This window comes from Patagioenas fasciata, chromosome 11 (genome assembly GCF_037038585.1).
Source record: "Patagioenas fasciata isolate bPatFas1 chromosome 11, bPatFas1.hap1, whole genome shotgun sequence".
NCBI lineage: Eukaryota > Metazoa > Chordata > Aves > Columbiformes > Columbidae > Patagioenas > Patagioenas fasciata.
The window spans coordinates 15,745,204-15,771,995 of NC_092530.1; the positions used below are offsets into that span (position 1 = coordinate 15,745,204).

General features: G+C 37.5%; 1 long non-coding RNA gene across 18 annotated transcripts in view; it reads left to right on the top strand.

The window, feature by feature from the left end:
• Positions 1–26,792, top strand: part of LOC136106144 (uncharacterized) — a 474,182-nt gene that overhangs the window by 183,904 nt on the left and 263,486 nt on the right. For all 18 annotated transcript variants that reach the window (XR_011740879.1, XR_011740870.1, XR_011740872.1 and 15 more), the window contains one exon: positions 8,863–9,064. This is a non-coding gene — a long non-coding RNA (uncharacterized lncRNA). The remainder of the gene's footprint in view (positions 1–8,862; positions 9,065–26,792) is intronic.

Consider the following 26,792-nt stretch of genomic DNA (forward strand, 5'->3'; position numbering starts at 1 on the left):
CTGGTTACTGCTGGTTACTGCGTGATGCTATTGCAGACGTAGGTCCCTCAGTTCTTTGAAAGCTCATGTTTCTTTGTGGCATAGTCCTACAACTGAGTATATTGCTTGTTGGCTTGTTTTAAGTATCCTTTCAAATTACTTACAAGGATTAGACTTCAAAATGCTTTCCATTATTGAGCCTATTCAAAAGTCATGTTTGCACTCTTCATTCTTGTGTAGTCTCTTGAGAAATCCCATCATTTTTCTTGATGTGTGGTGTTCTGACTGAGCTTTATCAGAAGATTGCTCCACATATAGACATATTCTTGTTTATTGCCAGTCTGACTTCTTGCCTTTTTTGAACCAGTTGTGCATATTATAAAGTGCTGTTTGGGCTCTGAAGAACTTTGATTGCTCATGTAGGTTATGTTTTTTTGAACTTGATATTCCTGCATACATGTAAAGCTTTGCATTTATTCTCTTTGGTCTCAGACATATTTTAGATACTTAGGCTCTAGTAAGTCTCTTTTAAACTTCCCTTGTTGAGATAAACAGTCTGAGCTTTTAAATCTTCTGTTCAGACTGGTTTCCCAGTGCTTTAATCATTGCTGTGGCTATTAATCGTTGCCGATCCCAGAGGTCCTGAGGGGAAAGTCATTGTGATTTCCTTCCGCTCTCAGCTCAGGAACTTGTGACCACTGAGAAGAGATTGTATTTCAACATTCCTGCAGTCTAAGTCACTTGGAATAGCCCTGAGCCAGGAGTAGACAGTTGGAAATAGAGAAGCCTTTGGACCACTTTTGTCTGTCTTGGAAACTGGCCCATCTTCCAATAGATGTGGAGCTAGTCTTTTGAGCAACTCCTGATTTTTGTGACAAGCTTAATTCAACTAAACCATATAGTAACCTCAAATTATTCTGAACGAGGTTCTCATCAGGTTTATTCAGAAAAGCTTCAGGATTTAGCTCTGTGTAATGTAACTATCAAGTAAAATAGTGTGTGTTCCAGCATAAAGCAGAAACGTCTCACACATAGTAATACCTGAGGATCGGAGGAAGTCTTTGTTCGTTGAATTCTCAGAGGTCTTGGCACACCTTGACTTATGTCTCGAATCGAGCTGTCTTTCATCTATCTGATTTAGAAACTGCAGTAGATCAGAATTGTGGAAAGTACATCCGGCTTTCATCACTGCCTTGTCAATATAAGGAGAAGTGACAGACAATAACACGTCCCTGCATGTTTGTTAGGGATTCTTCACCCATGAAATTTATAATCCTTTCAAACACAGAAACTGTACGATTTTAAAGTAGCTTTATAGGGCTCATGAAAATTAAATGCAGAAAAATGGAGCAAGAGGAAAATAAAGTAGCTTTCATACCACTTAGTGATTTGCTTTAATGACAAGAGAGTGTTTTGGCTGAAGATGTAACCCCTATTCTGTTCTTATTCAATATAATAGTACATGACTTATGTATGTTTTCAACCATTTTGAGCAATTGTGTGCAAAGCGTTGGTGTGAACATGTTTATTTAAATGAGTATCTCCCTATATTTACTTACAGAGGGTTCCCAATAGTATTAACTTTAATAGCTGTACTTCTGGTTAAATTGATGATTTACATTAAAAAACGGTTTTGAAAACAGATTACTGTGTTGGATACTACAGTTCACCAACAGAAACAATACAATTAATTCCATGTCACTGTCGTTTCCTGCTATCACAGTAGCAGGAAAGATCATATAATGTCTTAGTAGATATCTATATATAGTTGTAGTAATATAATTTTCTGTTTATATATAAATAAACATGTTTCCCTGAAGAGTAATATGTTTAAAAAGATTTATTATTTATACTTTCATAGTATTTAGAAAAGCAGAAAATGTGAGGTATTCATGTCAAAATACAACTGCATTTATTTAATTTATATAAATATGTTTTGTTTGGAACAGACAACTTCAGTGAGGTTGACCTGAGTTTTCAGATGAATTCTCGCTATCACAGTTACCATCCTTATGTTGGTCCTTGGATCTCATTTCTTGATGCAGCCCTGAGAAGCTGCTCCAGCAGATCCCTCCATGACCCAGAGCTGCAATGATGAATACAGTAACTCTTTGAAGCAGCCACTTGAAGGGGCAGGGTTAAGGTTGCTTCAGTTTTTATCCTGCCAGTATGTTTTCTAGCTTTTCAGACATATGAATCTGAAGTACTCTAATCCTTCACTTGTTTTTCAGATAAATGAGTGATGGTGAACTTCATTTTCTAGAAGCACAGCGCACTGTCAGTAACCGCAGCTATGTGCCTAGTAGCTTTTGTCATCGAACTACAAGAAAACTGCTTCCTGCACTAGTTCTCATATCACTTCCAATATCACTTCTGCTATTACAGCAAACCGATGTTCAACGACCACCTTTAAGGTGCTGGTTTTGGCTTTGCTGGTCATTGCCATGGAGCATGGCCAACAAATGTCCAGTATAGCAGCAGATTCCAGTAGAGCTTTCCAAAAGCAGTAGTGAATCATTTAGGTAATTTACCCTCTGCCACTGACCACCTTTTTCTATAGTATTTTGTAGTATTCAGATCAGTTCTTTAGCTCAGTTCTGAAACACTCTCAAGACAAGACAGATTTATTTATTTAAAATGTATCTGTGCAAGGTTCTTAAATTATGTGATGGGCTGGAGCTGCAACAACATAATCTTATCAGCATTCAGTATCACTGGCTTTAGAAAAAAAAAATAAGCAAATGCATGATAACAAGATGAGATAAAAATTCAATCAGAAGAATAAAATATTTCTGTCATTGTTTTATTCATTTTTTTCCTCACACAATTCCCTTCCTAAACCACCATGGTTTTGAGCAGGCACTTTTTGGCAGATGTTCCAAAGTATATAAAACCTGGCACACATGAGTGGAGGATTTTTAAATTACTAGTGAGGACTGGATATACTTTCACTTTAATCTGAATTGAAAATAGCTCAAGTAAAGAATAACAATGTTGTGTGCAGAGATACTGATGTAAATAGAAAGAGATTTCAGAGTGTAGCCTTTTATTTTTACTTTTTATTCATAGCTGGTACAGCACTGTAAAAAACTTCATAAGGGAGGTTGCTGATTGGAATTGAAAAGGAAAAAAAATCAGAAGTTACAGAAAATTGCAGAAGTTCTGTAGGAGTTCACCATTTACCCATTTCTTCCCCCTTTTCTTCTTTTCAAGAAAAGAATTGGAGTTAAAACTTTGATAAAAGACCTTTTTTCTTTCTCTAGTTGACATCTTTTTCTCTCATTTTATAACTCCTGTTTTTATGGAAGTGAAAGAGGCAGTCATCCAGCCAGCTTTGCTCTAAGTGTGTCACTCAGCTCCTTCAGTGGGTCATTTTCTATATATCCCTTTTTCCTCTGTTCTTACACGTTCCTACATGCTTCCTCCCCAGATTTGTTGGGAGGAGAGCAAACAACAGATGTCAGAATAAATGAGCCCGGTGTGCCTGACAAATAGATATTGAACAGTTTGCTCACTGGCTTGTGTAACTGCAGCTTTGTAAATCTGAAGCCCTGCAGCTTTGGGCCAGGGGTGGGAGGTCACAGGTAGTTTTGTAAACATGTGGAAAAACTTTCAGTGAAGAGCATCTTAATTCTCTGTTATCTGTTAGGATTTTATGAAATATTAGCTAGAACCCACTGCAAAGCACAAGCTGATATTTGAAGATTTAAAGGGGAAACAAATCCCCTTTTAGCTTTACTCAAATAACTTAGCAAAACCAATGCAATTTCAAATAGATTTTTAAGAGATAGCCACTGACTTCTGTGGGACCTATGGGCTCAACATCTATGCTCTCAGTGTCTTCCGTGTCAGAAACCCTGGCAATAACTTCATCTCTAGACATTAGAATAGGAAGTAACATATTTCTGAAGATATTCTGACCATTTTGAGGTTCCTCAATAACTCTGCTAATTTACAGATCTATCCATATTTTTATAAAGCTTTTAAAACGTCTAAATAATACACCTTTTATTATAGACAAGGATATGTAAGAACATAATTGATGGTTTGTCCTTGTTATTATTGATCAGGGTAGAAGGGCGCAGAGTCACTGCAGTTGCAGCAGGGATACAGTTGGTCAGGAGTGTCTCATAGTTGATCTGTCAATCATTATCTGCCCTAGTTAGAGATGAAACCAGCTTTTGAGCTTCACTTTTTCTGTGGCTGCAACTTTGTCCAACAAGATGTTTCAGAACAGCTAGGAAATATCTGGGTACAGAAGGCAGTAAAGAGGAGAGGTAGCTATGTTCAGTAAGCATGTCTGCTGCATGCTTATGGATATATCTGTATGTGAAAAACAAGGAGACTTCTTGAAGATTTGTAGTATAGTATTCTGAGGGAACTAGATATGTCAGGTGTTTGTAATGCTTCATCTGTGGTACTTTCCTCTGAAGCTAATGAATTTCTATACTTGTATTCATGAGCAAATCTCACTAATAAAATAACCTGTTCAAATAGTCAGATTTTCAAATAATCTGTTTTTAAACATCCAACCAGACAGACAAACCTAGAAGGTTCACTGTTGAAGTAAATGTGTTAAACCTTCATTCTCTGTAGTGTAGTATTACAGTAATAGAGGCAGTGTATCTATTCAATGCAGTGTTGTGTCCCGGAAAGTAATATAAGAGGTGTGTAATTCATGTAATTCGAAATGATTTGAAGATTCCACACATTTTTATGATTTCAAATTAGTCAGCATATCTCACTACGCTGTGAGAACATAAGGGTTCTCCAGATCATCAAACTCGCTACACGTTTCCATTGTCTAGTCTAGATTTTTTTTTCTTACTATCTTCATGAATATCTAAGATTGTAATTTTCTACTATTATGCTTTTAGGAGGCTTTTAATTTAATGATTATAAGTAACTGGGACTCTAACAACATCAATAAGTCTACACAGTTTTGGTATCTGTTTCTTTGTATATTGATGTACTTTCAAGAATAACGTTACATTTACATCGTACCAGACCAGAGGATTAGACCACTACCTGTAGTCTGGTGTGTTATTTTATATTCTTTTCTAGTAGTTCATGTTTTAACTATTGCAGAGTATAGCTTTGGGGAATGTGGAGTTTCTATATATCTTTTGGAGAAATGAGCACAAATTTCAGATGCAACGTGTTGCTACCTGTTCTACATGATTTCTGAGAGGCAAAAAGCCTGACTGTGCTTTACAACTTTGATTTGTGAATCAATTATTTTTATGTAGCTTGAAGTAGTTTCATCAGCTTCAACTTCATGTAATATGTTATGGCACTATGTAAAACCACAAGCCTTGGTTGTTAGCACAGACTCACAGAATCGACTGTGTTGGAAAAGACCTTAGAGATCATCAAGTCCAACCCTTGGTCCAGCTCCAGTCCATTGACTCAATCATGGCACTAAGTGCCATGTCCAATCTGAGTTTAAAAACCTCCAGGGGCATTGAGTCCAGCACCTCCCTGGGTAGCCATTCCAATGCCTGACCACTCTCTCTGTAAAGAATTTCTTTCTAATATCCAGCTTAAATTTCCCCTGGCAGAGTTGAAGGGCATGCCCCCTTGTCCTATTGCTGACTGCCTGGGAGAAGAGACCAATCCTCACCTGGCTATAGCTTCCCTTCAGGTAGTTATAGGGAGTTATGAGGTCACCTCTAAGCCTCCTCTTCTCCAGACTAAACAACCCCAGCTCCCTCAGCCTCTCCCCATAGGTCTTGTGTTCAAGTCCGTTCACCAGTCTTGTTGCTCTTCTCTGGACCCGCTCCAGCACTTCAATCTCTTTCCTGAGCTGAGGGGCCCAGAACTGACCACAATACTCCAGGTGTCGCCTCCCCAGTGCAGAGTACAGGGGAAGGATCACTTCCCCTGTCCTGCTGACCATACTATTTTTGATACAGGACAGGATACCATTGGCCTTCTTGGCCACCTGGGCACACTGTTGGCTCCTGTTGAGCTTCCTGTCCATGAGTCCCCCCAGGTCCCTTTCTGCCTGACTGCTCTCCAGCCACTCTGTGCCCAGCCTGTAGCACTGCAGGGGGTTGTTGTGGCTAAAGTGCAGGACCTGGCACTTGGCCTTGTTGAACTTCATCCCATTGGAATCAGCCCATTTTTCCAGTCTAGCCAGATCCCTCTGCAGAGCCCTCCTGCCCTCCAGCAGGTTGACACTCCCTCCCAACTTGGTGTCATCAGCAAATTTGCTGATGATGGTCTCAATCCCCTCATCTAAATCATCAATCAAGATGCTGAACAGGACTGGACCCAACACTGACCCCTGGGGGTCACCACTACTGACTGGCCGCCAGGTAGATGCAGCCCCATTCACCAGCACTCTCTGGGCCTGGCCCTCCACCCAGTTCTTAACCCAGCAGACAGTATACTTATCCAAGCCATGGGCTACCAGCTTTTGCAGGAGTATATTATGGGAGACAGTGTCAAAGGTTTTGCTGAAGTCTAGAGAGACCACATCTACAGCTTTCCCCTCATCTACCAGGCGGGTCACCTGATCATAAAAGGAGATCAGGTTGGTCATACAGGACCTGCCCCTCCTAAACCCATGCTTGCTGGGTTTAGAGCACCTAGTAAATGTTGACCCAGTTTCATATTTATGTGTTATTCAAAGTATTCAATTTTTTACATTTTTAGAATGTTGTAAAAGGGCAAGAAAACACATGATGGGAATTTTCTGGATCGTTAGTCCATCTTTGGCATGATTTAGAAGACTTAAAGTCCAATTTAGTCAGTCTCTGAGGTAAAAAAGTGTAACTTGAGATATACAAAGAAGTGCATTAGTTTTAATTTGTCTGTAATGGTAATGGAGTTGGTATGTTCCCAGTTCTCTGTCCATTCATCAACAGAGACAGAACTTCCACAAACCACCATCTCCTCTCATTTTTCTTCCACAAAGGTGCTACAGCTTCATTTTGGACGAAGTATAATTGATTGCATTTGGGTAAGACTTCTTGTAAGATTAGTTACATTTTTAATCAAAATGTCATGGACCTACAAATGTAACATGTGCAAAGAAGTTCTTTGTGTTGGAGGGATTCATTGCTCTGGAACAGCTGCCGGTGCACAGCCTTGTGCTCTACTTTCTTACCCTACAGATATTGAAATATTGAGATATAAACATAAGACCTCTTTATAAAAATGATAGCTGGATCAGTTTAAGATTTGGAAGTGCAAAAATTTAGTTTAGAGCCTAACCTATAAGTGCTTGGGCCTAGCCTGAAAGGCAAATATCCTGTATATTAAGACACAAGATATCTGTGTAGGGCATGGGGAGGGTTAGGTCATGTCTAAGCAAACTAAGTTCAATACTTTTGATTCAAGTCACTGGACACTTTATCCCTGAAAGGAGAGATTAGAATTCAGGAGATTTTGTACTCTCTTCCTTCTTGTAGGAATCAGAGTTTGAATAAAGAATGTACACAAAGCTTTTCAAACTTCAAAGGAATATGATGAAAATGTGGATGGTATTACATCTTAGCTATGTAGCCTCCCTTGCATAAGACCAATTCCACTAACTCCTCTGTGAAGAGGATAATGTCTGTTCAAGAGCTGGTGCTAGTACAAGTTTGGAAGGGCCACCCAGTGTTAGAATTTATTATGTTCCCTGTGCCAAATTTCTCTGCTTCCAAACATGTTCAGATGAGCACAGCCTATTTGGTGATTCACAGCTATTAAATGGATGAAAGATTGATGATCACAGTCAAAGTTTTAACCAAATACTGTATTTTTTCATATTTAAATATCTCAAATTTAGAGACAGACGTGCTTGCATGTGAATTTATCTTTGTCAGAGTCAGAATTCCAGGATCTCCACTGTGCTGGGAAGTGCACTGTTCTTCCGCTGATTAGTTAATTATTCACTTGGGCTTTCTCCAGCTGAGTACCCTGATATGAATGAATATAAACAAAACAGTTTCTGCCACGTGTCAGCCCCTTAGAATAATGAATAGCAAAATAAATTAAGGTGTTGTTACTGATTTTGGTGGGGGTTTTTGTTTGTCTGGTTTGGTTTTGTTTTGTTTTGGTTTGTTTTTTTTAAAAAAGAAGGAAGACTGAGAGAAATATCTCTAGCAATTACATTGTTAAAATGGTATTTAAATAGGCTGGATGTGTGGAGGGCTTTGTAATTTAGAATGATTATGTAAAAATAATGAAACTTGCTTTTTTTCAGTCTTCTGTGAAATAGAATAATCAGCACTCTCCTGAACAAACCTTATTATTTTCCCATGTATTTTCATTACTGCATTTGAAGTTATGATTCATATATTATGGTGATTCATAGCTTAGCCTTACGAAGTCAAGGTTTATTTTTAGAGGGTTACCTTAAATTAGTATGACTAATAAATGATTTTGAGGTACAGTGATTTCAGTGGTTCTGCATCTACTTCTTAGAATTTAATGTGTTTATATATGACTTACTCTGACAGTTCGCAGTAGACTTCCCAGGGAGTAGGTGACTGCTGGGTGTTAACCATGATATATTAGAATCTTTAAACTCATGAATTATTAGGCCTAAAATGAAATGTGCTTTACTGCTCAGTTGAGAAACATCTCTGCATCTGACATCTGTTATGCAGCATCTGGGGTCACGTTCATACCTTCACCATGCACCGTGTCATCTCAGAGGCCTTGGGCAATGGTTTGGCATGTGGCTGTGCTCCTCACTTGCTATTGGGACATCAGATGGCACCAAAACTGTTTGTCGCATAATTTCCAGAAGGAAGAAAGCTCTATGGAGCTATCTGCGATCTGAATGCAAATAGGATTAACTCTCAAAGACTGGAAGATTGAATTAAACTGGCATTCTTAAAGATGTATGATATGACAGTATATTCATTTTCCTCTCTTTTCCTACAGAGTTTTTCAGGACTTGAAGTGCGATATCTGTGGCCAAAGGAAAATTTAAATGGTCTTGGATATTCTCCTCCTTCTGTACCTTCAGGACAAGCATGACAGAGCAAGGATGTGCATATACTTTCTAAGATTCTTGCCAAGAGATGTTTTCCAGGTCAGACTGCCAGGCCATAAAACCCATTCTTATGAAGAACTCCAGTTACTGGTAAGAAAGCTTTTTCTCTGCCCCCCAACCCTACCCTGTATTATACTGCACTAATGTTTTGTACTTTCTGGATCAAATTCTTTTCGTACTCACCAAACAAATGAAAAAAGAGAAAAAGAGATCAGGAAGGGAGAGATGGAGGGAATCTCTGAAAACTACCTTAATGTTTGAAATCTTGTTAGAAGACTGTTTGACTTCTGAGTATTTATATTGAAGAGTAGTTGAAAAGGATTTGTCAATACTATCAGGATGAAATATATTTTTCATATTTTAACATTTTTTATGAAGCTTGTTACAGATTGTCAAATATTGAAGAGTGAATGAAACTGGTATTTAACTTATAAGTCCCTTAAAAATTTCAGACTAAAAAAATCTAAATCTATTCTTAAAATAATTTCAGGCGTTGTTCCTTGTAGAGCTTTTATATTTCTCTTTGTGAAGAGATAATTGCTACTATCACCCCTCTCCTCTTGGTGAAGTGGATATTATGAGCTTCGGTACAATCAATATCTAGAAATGGAGAAAAATTGCAAGGTTAGGGTTTTTTCCTCTTCAACTAATTCTTCTCCTTAAATTGTTAAAGTGTATGTATGGCTGACATTTTGCTCTAGACTTACTATTTGTATCTTAAAAAATGTATCAGACACAAAAAGCTCCTGGAACACGAGGTCACGGTCTCTCATTTCCTTTAAAGGGTAGGAATGTGTTTGTTTTATGAGGACAGTTTTTATCAGGGGACTTACAGCCTTTCTTACTCCTCCTTCAAGGTTCCACTTTCCCTACAGAGCATTTGTAAGGGCCTGTGGGTGATAGGTAGTACCCAGGGAAGTAGTTTCACTTGTAGTTGTGACAACCGTGTGCTGCCTTCCTTACACTAAGTGTGTCCCACTTGTTTCCCAAAAGCATCCTCGTTTATTTGCTGTATTTGGTTTGGTGCCAAAGGACCCCGAATCCACAAGTGGGATAATATGAGAGGTTGGTTTGGCTGTGGTCGTGGCTGCCAGGGAGGCAGTTGGCATTGCAAGAGCCACAGGTTCTGTGCAGAGAAACAAGGTGGAATTCTGAGCTGCCAGGGGAGATGGTGAGTTGTAGAGAGAGGAACTCAATGGCCTGGAGCCATTCAGGTGTGGGGTTTGTGCCGACAGGATGTGGCTGCTTTGTACTTCACTGTGCTCCAGTTTCCCTTTGCTTACCTGCTCTCACTGGGAACATTTATAAGCTTATAATCTTCGGGGTGAGCAAGCACAAGGTAGTGTATATGTTGATGGAACAACTGTAGTGCAAATACACACTTTGTATATGTATCTGAAAATCCTACTCAGTCATCAGCAAGGAACTTGTTCCCCATGCGTGATTTAGATGTGACCATTTCCCATAATATAGGCAGAATAGTTTCATAAAGAAGAAAAACCGTTGCATGATTATTCTGTGTATTCTGTATCATATGCACATCATGCCAACTGAAACTGGAATTTTGAGGGGATTGTAAAATCATAAATGAAGTCAGGCTATGTATCTATAATGAACAGTAAACCTGAGCACTGCTGGTGCATGTAGTCCCATTGCTTACCCAGGAGTAAGGTAAACTGTGTTTTCCTCTAACAGTAGAATTGCGTCAGGAATGCTTTTTCAAGCTTTTATTTATTGTATTCACCTCAGGATCATGAATAAAACAAACAGTAAAAGATGCAATGCTGTTCTCACAATAAGGTCAAATAATATAGAGTGAAATCCAACACTCTGCAGGAGGCCAACACAAGTCATACACCCCAATTAAGCCATCATAGTAGATTTAAGTGGAATTTATTTGGTGTATAAGATTTGAACTATGAGTTTCACCTTTAGAGAGGCAGTCTACAAAGAACAAATGCTGGGCTTGAACTTGTCCCCAAATAAATCAATGTTATCCTGCTGATACCACAGGAAAAAAATGACTTCTGGAGTCAAGTCACTTGACTCTTGTTTGTAAATACTTATTTCTAAATCTTTGGAAAAGTATTTCAGCATAGAAAATAAGAACACATTCCTATCTTGGCCTTATAGCTTTTGTGAATTATTTATTCTAGGTTCTGGGTGGCTTGTTTCTTGCCCTTGCCATCTGTAGATTTAATGATTTATATTTCAACTGCAGAAGGTTACCCAGGTTTGAATATTGAGTACAATAAAAGAAGGCATAAGGAGATGTGTAGGTGCAGGAAATTAAGATCTTCATGTCAACCTTGTTCAAAAGGTGAGTGAATGTAGTATTATTTGGTTATCTTTCTTTTTGGTCCATGCTTGGACATCTCCAGTACACAGTAGAGACTACAATATCATTAAATTTTTATCTTATGTTATATAAAGAATTTGTAGGCTCTGTGTAAACAGATATTCCCAATACACTATGTTAAAAGTCTCTGTGATATTTCTTGAAGACCTGCATAGGGAACATTTATGGTTTTGTATATGCTGACTTTATATACTGACTTAACTTGACACTGAGATTCTGATTTTGTGATCACTTGGCCTTTGTTGTTTATTTTGGTTTTGCATGGATTTCTTTTGGTAATCCAGTTATTAGTTGAGCCTGATGCCTTAGATGAACCTTTTTTCTCTCCTTCACATGAACAACATGAATTACTGCTCCACTCCCCTCTAAATTGTTTAAGTTGTTCAGCTTGATAGAAAATGGAGAAAACATGAACTCAGCTGCTTGGTTAAACTTGTTTAGTTAACATTTAGTGGAATGTGTCTTTAAGGAAGTATCAAGTAAATGAATTTAACTTGAAAGTTCTGAGTTTTCTGTATTTGTTGTATGTAGTATTTCAGCAGTGATAACAAATACCGATCAAGATTTTATAATTGATGATTATGGGAGCCTTGTCTTTTAGTGACGCTGGCAATGAGAATACTTACTCTTCATCCCATGTTGAAACAAAAGCTAGAGTTTTTTTTTCTGATGGAACTTGCTTGCTTGAAATAAGTACATATGACTCAGTATAACATTTAAACATCTCATTATGTCCTTTTGTATTTATATATATATATATTTTTTTTTAGTACTTCAATAAGTTTGGCCCTTAAATAGATGAGTTTGCTCAAATGTAGTTTTAAAACATCAGCCTTTTGTGGGCAGAGCTCATCATGAAAGGAGCTGTCAAAGACGAGCATGCAGTTTGTTACTGCAGGGAACCAATAAATAAGAATTCAAGCTTGTCAACATTTAGCTGTAGGAAATTTGAAGACATTCAAGCTTTAATGTCACAAACATTCGTAGAGTGCCGAGAGAGCTGTCGAAATGGCTTTAATGGCACTACTTAATGGGAGCAGATAAATGCAGAATGGGACCCAAGGCCTATACCTGAGGAATGCCATAAACAACTCTGTCAATACAGGGGAAAAATATAGATTACCGAAATCATATTGTGAGTGGAATGAATTTGCTATCAGAATTAAAATGTTGCATTGTAGCCCCATGGACTGGGAAGCTGCCAGTACTTTCGTTAGCTGTAGGGAATTCTACCAATTCAGATTAGTTCTATGTTTTTGATTAGTAAGAACTTCAGAAAACAAGAATTTAAGATCACTATTGATCTCAGATGAAATCTTCAGAAATGACGTTTTTGTAAGATGTATTCCTAAGTTTCTTACTTCCTGTAAGGTAGTGCAAGGTGACTGTGATTGCAGGACAAGTCACACACGTCATCTTCTGTCTTAGAAAAGTTATGGTCTTCTCTTTTCTGTCGAAATACAAGCCTTTCATCCTCTGAGGGCAGGCTTGCTTTACCTATGCAAGGACACATCTCACGGAACAGGGACCACAGGGATGTCCCATAGTAGTACATGGCTTTGGAAAACCAAAGTGCTTATCTTCCAGGATTAAGACCTGGGCTTCGGTCAGAAGCTCGATACTACTAAAATACTGCGGTTCCTATATTGTGTTTTGTTACATTGCATTAATATGTTGTTTGCATTGTTTGGTTTCGCTTGCCTCTTTTTTTCCTTCTTCTTTTTCTGACCCCCCCATCCCCAGTAAGGTGTTAGGAGGGATTAGGAAAACTAGACATATGTTAAGTTGCATTACAAGTAATTTGTAATTGTTCAAATAAACTCTGTGATTATTATGTACAAATACTTATGTATGTTAAGTTATAGAATATTTAACTCCTCGAGGAGATGCTTCTAATTATCCATTTTTAATAATCCTCAGTGGAACAGGTACCATTTAAAAAAACGCACGTTAATCATAAGTAACCTAGAATTATAAGCAGAAGTAACTGTACTTGCACTAATAAGCCAGTGACATGTAAGGACATTTGTGCTAAAAGGAACACAGCATTATGAAACATTATGTTACAAAGGTGAAACACAACAGAACTCCTAAAATGCTTTTCTTTGATTAAAAAGGTTGTATTTGATGCTGTTTTTTCTGCCAGTCTTGTTTCCAAATTGTTGCATGCAGTCCAGGTTACAGTAAGAGCAAACTGCATACTTCTGGCTGTGAAACGAAATTAAAAGTTGGGTGAATGTGAACAGCCTTTGGTCTGTCTTCCCATTCTGGGAAAGTATTTGATCAAAACTGAAGTGCAGGCCACTCGACTGTTTAAGGTATAATTAATGTTAAGGTTGTGATTAAGTCATTGATACAAGTGAACCTTTAGCAATGTCCTTAAAAACTGTACTCATTAGAAATGGGCTGCCGAAGGAATTCCAAAGACTAAGCACTGGAACATTCGCATAGTTCCAGCGTGTTTCAAGGGACTTTCACCAATGTGAATTAAGAGTAACTCTGTGGAGACTTAGCTTTGGAAAACATATTTAATTTTATTCAATTAATAAATGGATGCCTCCAAATCTGTTACAGTACCTATAAAAGGAAACAAATATCTGTAAAACATATCACAGCAAAGTATCAAAGGTATTTTCAATGAGAATCTGTGTATTTCTTTAAATATAAAACTAAGAATATGAAGTTAAACTTGAAAATAAATTGATGGATGTTATATAAATGAAACAAAGTTAATTTTAAAAAGTATTTTCCGTTAATTGAAATCTGGATTTATCATTAAAATTGTGAAAGAGAAACCAACAGATAGATAACGCTGAAGGTGCATATACAACAATGGGTGAGTAATATTACATACCTGCAATCATGAATTTCATACGAAATGTCTGCCAATAGGATCTGAATGCCATTTCGCTATATCACCCAAACAAAGGCATATAGTGAAAGATCCAGAGAATAGGAAAGAAGTTGTTGTATATCATTTGCCCACAGGATTTTCAGTCCAATTAGCTACGTCAGGTTCATGTCTCAGAATCCTGAAGCAGCTGTGCACTTTTTGAGTGTGTGTTTTAACCAAAGATATGTATTTGCCAGCATTATTTTCCTATTATTTATTTCATATTTTATGAATGGGTGTACCTGATAGACAATAAACATGTAGCTCATTCAGATTTTCCTAGGTATCTCTTACCACTGCAGGAGTCCTTTTACCTCTCTGTATTGCGCACCTTTTGTGTCCCATTAATGTCATGGGAAGTTATGTGTGAGTTTGGAAGGAAAACAGAGCTAGGGAAAGAGCACCTGAAACATTTACCACCAAATAGGCAAATCCTTCTTCTAAGACAGTATTTCATATTTTAAAGGGCAGAATCATCACTGTATCAAAAACAATAAATATACAGAGCCTTTAGTTTGTAGTGCCTGATACCAACGTGCGCTTAGCATTATTAGTAAATCATAGTATTTTATATTAAGCACATGGCTCATTCAACTGCCTTCTTTATAGTGCAGCTTTTACAAAGCTACCCAAGTTAATTCTGATATAGACAGCCTGGGTGAAAACAGCAGCATTTCATTAAGAATACATTAAAAGGAAACTAAAGTGATGAAAATATGCCAGTAATGAATCTCCACAATTAATGGCCCAAATTAATAAAGGTTTCTCAATTCAGGAATGAAATAAGAGCTTCTAGAATACTTGCTCACAGATATCTAGCTTTCAGTCCCAGAAAAGAGAGGATTAATTTATGTCCGTTTCGATGGATTAATGTTATTTGGCACAATTTCTAAAGTTCTTTCTTCTCTCTCATTCTTACATATAGTATCAGACCTGTATGCTGACAGCTATGAGAAGAAGTAGTGAGTAAAAGCAATAATGCATATATTATCCCTGCTTCTAGCTAAGTATCCTGTGCATCTGCAGATTCAATTTTGGAAATAGAGAAAGCGCTTGGATAGCAATATTTTTTTATTTTTTATTTTTTTTTAACATGGATGTTTAATATTCATCGCCTGCCTGCAGTACACCTGTATGCAGTAGACTGAAATGGATCTTTTAAGAAAATGCATTTATTTTGCATTATATCTGAATAAGCTTTACCATGCAAATCCATTTTAGGTTCTTTTAAAGGAGGAAGACAAATACAGGACAGTTATAAAAGGAATTCCACATCCAGCTTATGTTGCCAGAAAATAATGATAATCTTACCGATAATATAATGTTCTATTTTTTAAAAAATAGTAATGCTTATGAATAATAGGCTTAAATATGCTTTCTTTAAATCTTGGACAGAAATTTTAAAAACTTCTATATATTTTACATTATCCCATACAATACATGTAGGTTACACACAGTTGGCAAAGATGCAATGTTTGGTTCATCCAAGTTTGTCTGTCTCTCCCTGTCTAATGTACCCTCAGGTGATGATGTTGTATACTTATGTTTAGTAGAAATGATCCACAGGGTGGGATGCCCAGCACTGTAGGCAGATGCTGAGACTAATAGTGCACCAATGCTTACCGAGGTGTTCAGTGTTGTTATACATGAATCATCCATCATTAGAAGCAGTCAAAAGTTGAGATTTCTGCTACAGAGAAATGCTAACATCAAACTCAAACTTTCAAAATCTTGTGGGCAAAGACAAAGGAATTCCAGAGGAAGAGCTGAGCTGAAACTTCAGTCTCCAGGGGCTAATGGAAGTGCAGGAGTGTGTGAGTTTGTGCGTGACCACTGTTAAAAATTCAGAGCACCCTTAGCACCACTACTGGAATAGTATGACTTCGATTAGGATGCTGCGACAGTAGCTCGTTTTCTTTCTTTTTTGTTGATAGTAGAGTATTAAAGGGCACTGTGTCTGCTTTCTATGTTTCAGGTGAGACAGAACAACACTTGGGTGGATTCCATGTTACCCAGTGTTTTTATAAAATCGGTATTTTAAGCTTGGTGTTCTTGCCGGATTCCAAACAATATTGTTCTTTCAATTTCAGTCAGTGAGTCGCTATTCTCATTATCAACTTTTGACTAGTGTTGCTGAATATACTACTCTGGTGACTGGATATGAGGAACCTGTCTCTGAATTAATTTTTTGAGAAAAAAATGGGTACTGTGTGAATAAAGCTGCACATTACAGTTGAGCCTGCTGAAAGGAGAAACCCATCACCTCCCACCCTTTCATTCGTGCTGGCTCGGTGTCTTTTTGGACCACTTTTGGCCAATTCTGTTTGCTATACCCAGTAGAAATGTATTATTTTTTTATTTACTGTGTTATTTCCACTGTTGTAGGAGGCTTTAGGGTATGTAGAACTGAATTAAAACACCAGACAGTGTTATCCAAATGCTTATCAAGGTACATCTGGGTAAAAACTGCTGAGATATTTGGTCTACTAAAATTAGTAACTTCTGTCTGTACAGTTTTAATTTTCTGTAGGGCTTTTATTTTTTTCTAATCATGTCTTTCCTACTCCATTTCCATTCTCTTTGTGCCAGGGTCACATCTCCCAAATCTCATTGTTCTCCTTTTTAAGAAACTTGGGTCAATTTTATGTCTGTGTCTTCCTTATTGTTTCTCTTACTGTATATGTATGTATATATACTTTCTTTCCTCTGGGCCCACTCCTAGCTGCTGGGCACATAACTAGCTGCTCAGAACTTCTGTCACTTCCAGCGTGTGAGCTCCAGGCATAGCCCAGCTCCTGGAAGGGATTAATCTGGCGAGTTTCCCTGACAGACGACGTGACTGTCATAGCAGAACAGGGACACAAGTTCCCCACCCTCAGCTTCTGAAGCCTTTTAGCCTTTCTCAAAGGAGAACAGTAGTAGTATGGCAGAGAAAACATTAATACTGTACTCTTCTCAGGCTACTAGATGCTGTTCCTCGGGAGGGATAATTACAGGAAGCCCAGCTAGAGCATCGTGCCCTGTGCTCTGCCCATGGAGCTGTGTACACAAGGAACAGGGCAGGCTCTCCTGCCAGGGGAGTGCAGCAGGCAAGGCTTAAATGTTGCTGCCTTGGAGCAAGTTACTACCATATTCTAGATACTGAGTCATTTTATATTTGTCTGTACTTAGATTACATAATTTATCCCCAGAAGAGTGTGTGTGTGTGCGTATCTATAAAGCATATGCATTCAAATATGATGGATATATACTTATAAGAGTACACTGCAAAGACTTAAACAAGATGCATTAAATATTTGAAGTACAAATATTTAATAACATTTTTTATAATTAAGAAATCCGAAATAGCTGTTTTCTCTCCTTTGCCATTTGTTAGAAGGAACTGATCCTGTGCCATTTTTTTTTCTCCATTTAGTACTGTCTCTACTGTGAAAATGTATTTTGAGACGTTTTCATTATTTCAGATGCACAAGGAAAGACTAATCAGCTAATGTTAGAAGACTAACAACATTCAAATGCAACAACAGATGGCATTAGGAACATTGCTTGAATAGGGAGTTTAAGATGAGGCTCAGAACTCCACATGTATTTCTGCCTAGGTTGCAGCACATACCTCTTGATGTACAGCTGCTTTCGTCTGCACATCCCAGTTATATTTAGGCACTTGCAAAACTAAAAATTATGAACTGAAAACCAAAATGAATATTGATTTAAATATCAAAACATGATCTTGCTTACCAGTTAGTAAGAGTATGAAATGTCTACATAGAGCTATATTAACTGTGTTACTATTGGGAGAACTGACAATTGCCAGTTTGTGATTAATGTCAATTTACATGTATCATGACTTTGCAAAAAACTATCAATTTGCATTACAATTATCTGTATTAAGCACCCAGGTCAAGAAAATGTTTCCTTTTTATTTTCAGAATATCATCTAAAATGCTCTACACGTGTATAAGAACAAGGGAAGGAAATAAAATACACTTTGCTGCGGTTAAAACAGAAGGAACCCTCTGGGTACTTACCTTTGAGAAGGCTTGGCACTGCTAGTTTTTTCAATAGGAAACTGATGTTTGGCAGACAGCCATTTGTCCCTCCTTGTTGTTTCCTTAAACTCTTGACATTTTTAGACCTTTGAAAATGTTCATTTATTAGATGTTTTGTGCAGACTTCTTAGTATGTGGGCACTAAATCCTAGATTATGTCCTTCAGCCTCAACCTGCTCCAAACTCTCAAAACATACTTAGATTTATGGATATGCACAGTATCTGGGCATGTTGTAATATTTTCAAAGACTGATCAATCAAGGTACCCAAACTCTGGAACTGCATGAGCTCTGTAGACACCTTGTAATTCATACTTCTTTGCGTGGGAATTAAAATGGATATATAGAAATATCTCAACCTCGGACAGTGACTGTCGTGTTTGACTAATGCAGCTTGAATTAAAATGAATTTTAAAGGAAAAGAAGTGTCTCACAGAGTGTGTCACAGATTGTGATGAGTTATTGTCAAATGGGCCTGTAGTGGAGGATCAGATTTGGAAACTGAGAAAAAAAAGGTTGAACATTGAACCTTAGGACTGAAAATACTTTTTTCCCTAGTTTCCATGAAAAAAGAACTATGGAATTTTATTTGATGGAAAATGTTAGGAAAGGTCAGAATTCGTATTCCAATTTGGACTAAAGTAAAAGTGCGGATTTTGAAATCTATTTTTTTGCATCCTCCAATAGAACCCTTAATTACAGATTTTTGTAGTGTTTCTTAGCCAAATGAAGTAACACTGGCACCACGTCTAAACAGAGTGGTCGTCTTAGAGAAAGTGTCGTTAGAGAGTTGACTGCAAGTTTAATGTCTGGTCCTAAGACAAAGATTAACCGTATGTTTGGTAAAGGAAGTGGCAGAACATCTGAAATTATGTGCCGTGAAAGTCCCTCAATGAGACAACTTGAGCACTTTGATATTATATTACAGTGTCAATCAATGTCAGATTCAGGTCAACTTTAACATGGGAGTTAGAGGTAACATACAGTATCTTACAAGGGAGTGTTAAAGTTTGTGTACCTGATATAGGCACATAACTGGTCTTTATTACTGCAGTATGAGTTGTGTCAGTATTCAGTGTCTTCGAAAGTCAACCTGCTCAGTTTTTTAAAACAGGTATACATGCTGAAATTTTAGGATCACCTATAAGGACCAGTTGGTGTGAGGATATTTGTGGATTTCCATGAAGCTACAAAAATTTCGAGTGTCTGAGGAGATTGTCTAAATTGCTGCAAATACAATATACAGTCGAAATTACTAATACTAAAATAAACCGCCTATTGCGATTTTTGTCAGTAATTAAGTTATATAATTTTGTTCTTAAAGCATTGACTAAGATCAACTCAGCTGTTAAATGAGTCTCTTGCTGGAAGTACACATTTTCTTTTACAGTGGCGTTGAAACACTGGATGTCATTTATCTGGTTCTCTTCTTATATTGACATTAGAACTCCAGTCTCTGAATGTTTTCCAATCATATATTATATATTCTTGTTAATGAGAAGCTTTATGACACTGGCATGGTTAAGAGCTGAAAGCTAACATTTTAGAGAGACTTAGCATTTCAATTGGTTACAAAGGTATGTCCATTTTCTAATGAAGAGAAATTAAAAATGATTAAAAATGTTTGAAGTTCAGTGCAAATTCTACCTAGGCACTGAACATACTAGAAATAACAGCTTTATTTCAGGAAGAACTCAACATAAATTTTATTTTTTCCTCATATGAATATAAATTTGCTCATATGCATCCATGGATACACCAACCTGCTACTTTGCATTAACCTGGCCCTGTCAGAAGGGCTGTTGTCTTTATGATTCCTTGGGAAAGTAGTTCCAGAAATCACCTTCATAAGTATGTTTTTTCTCAGTGTTTACTTTATATATTCAATTTCTAAGCATTTGCTATTTATGTTTGTTAACTTCTTTAAAACATTAATATGCCAAATTCTCAGTGCATAAAATTCATATGCATAATACATATACATCAAATTTACATTGGAACTTCATATTGTATTGCTATGTATGCACATGTTTTACTAATTTTCCTTGCATAATAGATGGCTTACTCGCCAAAACAAAGTGTATCAGTCAAATGCTACAATTTGGCAAATAATACCAGTTTGTCATTTTTCTCTAACTACTAAGTAACTCCAGCTTTTCTAAGTAATAAATGTGTGTAGATCTACATACCAATAACAAGCTTCGTTTATGTCAGACCAACTCCTGAAATTGCCTGCTACTTCTATAAACCTAGCAAAACCTGAGCAAGTTCAACAAAGGGCAGCTGCAATACAGAACAGCTTGAAAGATATTTTGAAAGATGTTTGAAAGGTATTCCCTTCTTGCTGCTCTAAGTGTGTGGCTGTAATGAAATAGCTTGACCTTTAATTCAGAGTGTTCCTATTTGTGTTGGTACGAAATGATTCAGTATTTAAAAAAAAAAAGTAAAAATAAGCTGAAATTAAGGCATGAAATTTAAAAATCAAACTTTTCTGAGGCCATTTTATACGTCTGAAACATAGCTGAAATAGTAAATGTACTTTTCTTCAGTTTTCAAAGCAAATATGAATATGTCAGTGTTTCCCATAATCCATTAATTTTAAATTTCCTACAAATCTACTCAGAACCCAAAATGGAACCAAAGATGGTTTAACATTTCAGTGATCACTAAGCCTGTTAGCTGACCTCTAAGGATCATAGTTGGAGCTCATTAAAATTTTGAGAGCAGCATTTGAAAAATAATTTTTGAATTTGAAAAATTTGGTTTTGACCTCATTTCTCAAATTTGCAAATGAAGAAATGTTGGAGCTCACTGTTAATTGCCTTAATCACTGGATTGTCGCTCGTACCTCAGTCTGTTTCAATAGAAGGGTGGCAGGCTAAGGTGTGAGAAGATTTGCTTTGTGGAGCTGAACCATCTTCCTCTTGAACAGGTGCAGTTCTTTTCAGTGGAGTTTTTCCTTTTTTTCCAGCAGAGGTCCTGAGCAGTGATGGATTATGCTGGCAGTATTGTGCCCTATTAAGGTCTTTGTTGGAGCCGGTAGTTCACTTGTTTGATATCAGTGACTTTCCCATATCTCCTCATTTCTGGAGAGAGCATATGCATGAAACATACTGATTTGTCTAATGTCTTTTTCTTTTAACACCTACTTTTCTTTTTTTTTTTAGTTTTTCAGTGAGTAAAATGAAAGAAGAGACTAGATCCAAGGAGAACTTGGAAGGAGCTGAGCAGGGAACTTCTGTTTTCCTCCTTCATTAACATTTTAAATTCAGGTCCTACTATCTCAGCAAGGTGTATCTTTGTAATAACTTGTAGGTCCAGCTAGGAATGTTAGCACCGTAGAAAACAGGCCTATTCAAGACATTCTTTCCAAAGAAAGGATCGTGAAGATCTCTCCCTTCTCTCTTCTTCTGTCATAGGAATTCTGCTTTATTGTCATGACTCACTGTGGATTTATTCAAATGACAACAGCTCTGGTATACATTGGCATAGTTTAATTGGTAACGAGTATTTTTCAGAAGAGCTTATATCTTAGCTGAGTTTTGCCATCTCATTCTTTGAGGCATGTTATCTCTTATAAGCACATAATATATCTGCCTGAATGCAGGTACTCTACAAGAGCTTTATTTTAATTGTCGGCTCATTCTCAGTTGGCTAAACACAGCACTGCATAATAAAATCAGTGCTGCACAAGTGCAGTTGTACTGACCAAAGATGTCATTCTTGAAAGCGCTGTTCACTTCAATAGGGAGTTTCTGCTCAAGAGCAAAAATCCTGGGGCGGCAAAAAACACGAGGAAAAATCTTCACTTTTAATTACCTTGAAAACAGGCTTCTCAAAGCTTCAGTTTTCCCAGCAGCCTGCCCACTAAGCAGTTGACAAGTACAGCACAGACAAAAAGCATTCTCTGACTGAAACAATTACTAGTCAGAGCAGAGCAAAGCCCTAATGCAAACACAGATTGTGTGTCCCAGTAGCATTTCCTTGAATCTACACCAAAGCCACTTTCAGCTACAACAGTAATATATAGATTTTTGACAAGGAAGTGACTTTTGATGGAGGTAGCAGTATCATATAGCTTTCCAGCTCCTTCATCAGCATAGCAATGTAGCTGTCATCTATCAAGAAAAACAGAAAAATGCCAAGGGAAATAAAATCAAACAGGCAAACTTTTTACGTTTGGACTGATGAGGTGTGTGCCCTTGTTTGGAAAATAGAAGGCACTACAAGCTCAGAAGCCTTTTTGCCAATGCAAAGTTTTAAATGATAACACAAAGCCTTTTGTGAGATTGTTCATGGTTTCCTCTAATAAAACCAGTTCCATTGTGAGTTTTACAAGTGCTTTTACTGTGCGTTACGCTGCGATACTGTGGAGGCATCTTCTGAGATTTTGATGGCAGAAATCTCTCAGTTGTGGCTCTGTGATTTTGCTTTGCTTTTGTTGGTTTGAACGGAGATTTGACAGAGAACGTGAGGGAAGGGATACTCAAAAAGTTAATCCTGGGGGAACCTCTGGCTACAGGCATTTTAGCAAAACAGATTTGGGAAAAGGTCAGCTATAAATTCATATCTAGTCTTCCAAACTTGTCCATCTCATTAACTGGATTTTAGATTTAATTATATCTCAATGTTTGAGCATCAGATGCTTTCTCTCAACACTTTAAAACTATACTACAAATATGAGTTTTATGCAGACATTTTCTCAGATGGGAATGGAACAAAGTTAGTTGAAATAAACAGAACTAGGTTGAACTTGCCCCATCCCGGTTCCCAGCCATCTGGATTAATTCCTCTCATCTGATAATGAACCCCCATCATCATTTATTCCTCTAGTAGATTTTTGGACCTGTTCTCAACCCTGCAATTTCTAATATTGCCTGAAGAGTTTACAAAGATAGCCTGAAAGGAAGCTGCAAAGGCATTCTCATTACTTTAATGAGTTTCTGACCACCGGTCCAGGCTATCAGCCCTATATTTAATTAAAGTAGCACAAGCTGTGTATCCACCAAATGTCTAGGCAAAGGTCAACAATCTGTTCAAGGCTCCAGCGCTCTTGTAATTGTTGTTAGGACATAAGGGAGACTCTAAAAGAGAGAGAAACCCAGCTCAACTCAGAGCTTTCAAAGAATACTATGGTCCTGTTTCTTTTCCTCTGTCAATCTTGAACTGGCTCAGACAGCTAACTGCCTCTTCCCATCACTTTTTTTGGGACATATTTGGCTATTCCACTCTCTGAACCAGTTAATGGCCCATTTGTATACATATTGGTGTCAGGACTGGGACAGGGATGTGGCTACATGGATAAAGGTGAGGGAAAAAACAAAATAACATCCCTGACTTGGATTATTTTAGACTTCTGTAGAGCAGCACCTTTCAACCCTCCACTCTAGCACGTGCATGTGTGCTTTAGAGCTTTTGAAAAATCTCAGTGCGGGTGTTTTGTTGTTTTCTGTTTCTCCAGCTTTTTCCCCTGTTAGGTCCTGAGACAAATTGAGCAGAGGGCAAACAGATACCTTCACCCAGTCTGCGTTAGATGCTAAAGTGGGGTTTCTCCTTTAGTCCTCAGATTATTTTCTCCCTCATCAACAAGCAAATACAGTTTTGGCAGTAGGAAGATGGGGAACCATTGTTTACCTAGACCGTAGAAACTCTGGGGAACTTAATTCCTTTTAAAGCATTATTTTCGTTATTTAAAATTAATTGGTTAAGTGTTCAGTGATCAACACCATTTTACAAAAAGCTGTAGTTCTGTTCTGATATCTGAGGTTGTAGAAAAGAGGTAATTAACAGCTGCCAGCATAAAGGCAGGCATGGCTTTTATTACAAGCATTACTTTCTGAGGACTTGAGTGACTTTGACCTCAAAATGTTAATCTTACTGAACTCCAGAGCAAATATCAAATGTCAGGAAAATCCAAATAGATGTGTGGACTTGGAGTACTTAAATTAGTCTACCTTTAAACAGAAAGGGGTTTACAACTTATTAACAGAGCTGTCCCTCAACTCTAATATGAACAGAAATGGTTATTCAAGGTTCTGTGGTGGGCTGACAGAGAAATAAGAGCAGAGAAGGGTGATAACCTTCCATATTAACGCGTGAACTGCTGCTCAGAGTTTAGCTGCCTAGGGCAGAATAGTTATCACTCTTTGGGGTGGTACATCTCTCCAGAGCCAGCAGAAGACACTTAGGCCCCTGAAGTCTGACCCACCTCTCCGCCTATTTCTCCCTTTCTCTCATCATGAGAGGTGTAAAGCTGCTTTTCCCGAACTGCATCCACAACTGCCGGTTGGTTTTACTCAGAGCTGTGGCTTTGCCTCTATACCTGACTGACCAGCAGCAGATTGTTGTATACCATAAGCAGCTATCCTGTAAACTAGTCAGCCTTGGCAACAGGTTGAGGAAAGCATAGCCGAAAGCTCTGAGGCAGCTAGCCCTGTTTTGAGACACCACTTGATTTTTTCAAAAAAAACACATTTGTGAACACCCGTACAAATCACTTTGTAATCTTTTCTGGCAGCTGGATTTCACTGGCTTTGTATACTTTTCTAATGCCTGGTGGGATTCAGCTGACTGATTTTTGGTTTTATTTTTTTCTTAAAGGAAATACCTGCTATTTGTAGTATTCAGTTTAATATACATGGAACAAATATAAAAGTACTTATCAATAAAAGCATTTGGTTTTGAATTACATTTTCAAAAACGATATGAATTTCCTCTTTCTTGCATTTTTTTGGGTGCAAATAGAAAATATCTTCCCTAAAAAATGAAATCTGCTTCACAAAATTACAAAGACAGACTGGAATTTTACTTGCTTATGGTAATTGATATTAACTGCTTGGGGATGCACTTTAAAAAGTCAACATAACTAGATATTTCCCTAATGCTGAAATACTATTACGCAAATCTGTTTCTAATGTGTTTGGGATGTTTTCATGCTATTCACTCTAAAGCTCTTCCTATTTCTTTGCTGCTGCTTGCCCCCTGCTGTTTTTGCTATTATTCTCTGAAAGAAAACTTTAGCAACCACATGTATTTTATTTTATTTACGTATACATATATATGGATGTACACATGTGCCTGTGTATACATATATGAAATCAAAGTGTACACATAATTTCATATGTAAACTTCTTTTCATTTGACAAAGGGTACTATGAAAAATGAATTGAAAACAATTGATTATTGGTTGGAAATTAAATAAGATTTTCCCATACTTAATATTACAAGGAATCAACTAGATTAACCTGAACACATTAGTACAGAAATGCTGTGTGTTAACCTTTTAAAGGTTAATATTAAAAAAAAGGAAGTCTGCTACAACAAAGTGGGAATGCTTTTTCCCCATAGTATTGTTTTTTGAGAGAGAACTGAAGACTTTACTGTGCTCAAAAAAAGTGCACAGATACTGTTCTGTGACTAGTGGCATTCCCACTAGGAAAGTTTGCTATTGGTAAAGAAAAAGAAAAAGGTATTTTTGCTGTTGTTTTGTATTGATTTGGCAGCCAAGTAAACTCTTTTAGTAAACCTATTAGCAATGCCAGAGTGATCTTTTATTTGGACTGCTTGCAAAAATTTGCAGTCAGTTTTGCAGTTCCAGTTTGTGACCCCAGCCTACAAATCTTTGTTATGTTTTGGGCTCTATCCTTCTTAGGTCATAAAAATAACATAGCTAGGGCAACAGAGGTAGAATAAACAGGTTTGCCCCTTGGCTGCAACTCCCTAGATGTTTTAACTTTTGAGAGGAAAAAGCATTTAGAGACTACGGGGTAGGATTTTCTTAGACATTTCCTTTCTATAAAGAGGTTTTATGCCCTACTTTGAGCACATTATCTCTTGAATAATACTAGTCAGTTCACTAATAGCATATCATGCATCTTTGTTCTGAAGAAACCAATACAATATGTATCTGTTTCAAAAGCAGCTTTTGGAGATGAATGGTCATAAAAGCAATCTTGCTCTGCACAGTTGCATTCAGCCTCAGAGAATTCCCAGTGCTATTCTGTGCTGGCACCTGAATTCCCCTGTAGTGCCCCAAGAGCTTCTGTGACCTCGACGAGAGTCTGCTGCTGTTTTCATGCCTGCACATAGAAAAGGTCTGTGAAGTTCTTTGCAAATAACTTCATGGCTTATGAAATGCTGTTATTGTGTACTAGAATAGGAATTTACAGATAATTATTTGTTGGGTATTCTGTCAGACACGTCTCTTGTTTTGTGGATATAAGAGCTTTCTACTGGTTTGTTCTTAAGTTTCTGGGTGGTAGAAATATGCAACTGTGTTGTGAAAACACACACATTAGATGACATGTATTGTTCTTGGAGAAGTGGCCAAAGCTCATATCTATGTTTACAGGAAAACAAGGTAGTTTTTCATATAGGTCTGTGAATAAGAAAGTGGTGCCATGGGGGAACGTGGGGTGGAATGAGCAAGAAGGGAACCATGCCACTCAGTGACATGAAATCCAAAATTTATTTGCTAAGTGGAATGGGCTGAGTGGGTAGGAAGCAATTTCTATTTTTT